Source organism: Rhea pennata, chromosome 2, assembly GCF_028389875.1.
Source record: "Rhea pennata isolate bPtePen1 chromosome 2, bPtePen1.pri, whole genome shotgun sequence".
Taxonomy (NCBI): Eukaryota; Metazoa; Chordata; class Aves; order Rheiformes; family Rheidae; genus Rhea; species Rhea pennata.
This window is the reverse complement of record NC_084664.1, coordinates 46771275-46772935: the sequence shown is the minus strand read 5'-3', so window position 1 is coordinate 46772935 and position 1661 is coordinate 46771275. Positions and strand designations below refer to the sequence as shown.

At 46.5% G+C, this 1661-nt stretch overlaps 1 long non-coding RNA gene across 1 annotated transcript; it reads left to right on the top strand.

Annotated features, from left to right (window-relative positions):
• On the top strand, positions 1–691 carry LOC134136670 (uncharacterized). Its single transcript, XR_009957522.1, has 2 exons — positions 1–122; positions 580–691. It is a non-coding gene; the product is annotated as an uncharacterized LOC134136670 (long non-coding RNA).
• The last annotated feature ends 970 nt before the right edge of the window (positions 692–1661 follow it).

Sequence of the window (1661 nt, the reverse complement as noted above, 5' to 3'; positions counted from 1 at the left end):
CTTGTCCACCTTGAGGTTGGTGGCTGGAGAAGTGGAGCATGGCAATGGTTTCACAATTGGACACCAGATCCCGAGCTCAGTTTCACAATGAATTTGCTTCTCGGCAGTAGTCCATCTTCCAGGTCTGAATATATGCAAACCTGATATTAGACCCAGAACCGCACGTTTGAGCCAAAGCCCACCTGTCCTCCTGTTCTATTTTTTCCCTGATGATCCTTATAGCCTTAATTTGCCATCTTTTTTCACAGCTGCTGAAGTATCAGGGTTGCCTTAAAGCCTATTCCTTAGTAAAGTGTCAAGGCCCATTACCAACAGATATAAGAGATAACCTAAAAAAAATTCAAAGGCTTTTTGAGCAGCTCATTTGTAATCAGTGCTTGATAGGCAGTGATTTATCTGGATAGGGTTTGGGTCTCAGAAATCCATTCAAGCTTATAATTATCTTGGCATATGTAGACAGCTGTATTCACAGTCCCTCAAACCCATTAGAGCCTCACACATTTCTAAATGGGGGAGAAAAAAACCCAAACCCTTTAACTTTACTTTTTTAGAGACAGAACAGCTTTCTGTTCCTTGCAGGCTCTTTTGAAATCTGTCTCCTCCCTGCTGACTGTCTTCAGCTCCCAAAGGAAAAAATGCATAATGGCGCATCGGGACAGAAAGATTAAAAAAAGAGATTTCTGGAAGACAATCAGTCTGCTCTCTTCTGTTCCTTTTTAACAGCTATTTCTTGTGAGGATAAGCCAGAGGCAAAATAAGTCAGTCTACGAAACGGTGGTAGGTTTTATTCCAGAAACGGGCCATGTTTCTAGGAGCACAGATGTCCTTGTGCTGTTGCAGTTGTAGCAGCGTCCACGTCCTTTTGTTGCACTTTACTCTCCATCGTCCTTGGTCTCTGGTCTGCTACTGCTTTTTCTTCAGGAAAAGGTCTCAGCTCTCCTAGCCAGAAGTACTTGTTTCTGGCTAAACTGGATCTGCACAGTGATACCAGCAAATTGCCAAAATACCTATGGAGCCCAGTGGTAAGACTCGGGAAAGCCCCGTTTTGTGACGCCCTGTACCTTGTACAGCTATTTACACAATCCCAAAGAGGGAGATGAAACAGCATTTTCTCTTGTGCAAACAGAGGATGCAAAGGAACAAGCTCAGGAAATCTTGACATCGGGAATTGCAAGTCATCCTAGCTGAGACCTGGTTTTCCCTGTATGCTGGGGGCAGCTCATTTCCCTGCTCCCTGCTTTTTGACATCAGCCAGATCGAAGGACCGGCCCCAGCTGGCACATGGGCCCCTGTTCTTCCCTCCTGTGTGCAGCAGAAGGTGGCACCTGCTTCCTTGTGCTGCCCCTGCTTCTTCCTCCCTGAACCTGCCTGGGCAATACCCTGCGCATCCCCATGGAGAGTTAGCCCAGAGTTAGCTGGTCCACTGAAAATCTGCCCTTGGGAAAACTGGCTCCTGGGAGACAAGAGAGTGAGGTACTTCCTTCTGCTTCTCAGGAAAAGTGGGCTGTGGGAAACGAAGAGTGTGAGGTAGAAAACCGGACAAAACCATGAGTAGGAGATGGCGCAGGCTGGGATGAATGGCCAAGGAAAGTTGGAGAGAGTTATGAGGGAAAGGGAAAAGACTCATCCCCCCACAGGAAAAAAACACATATAGAGAGAGA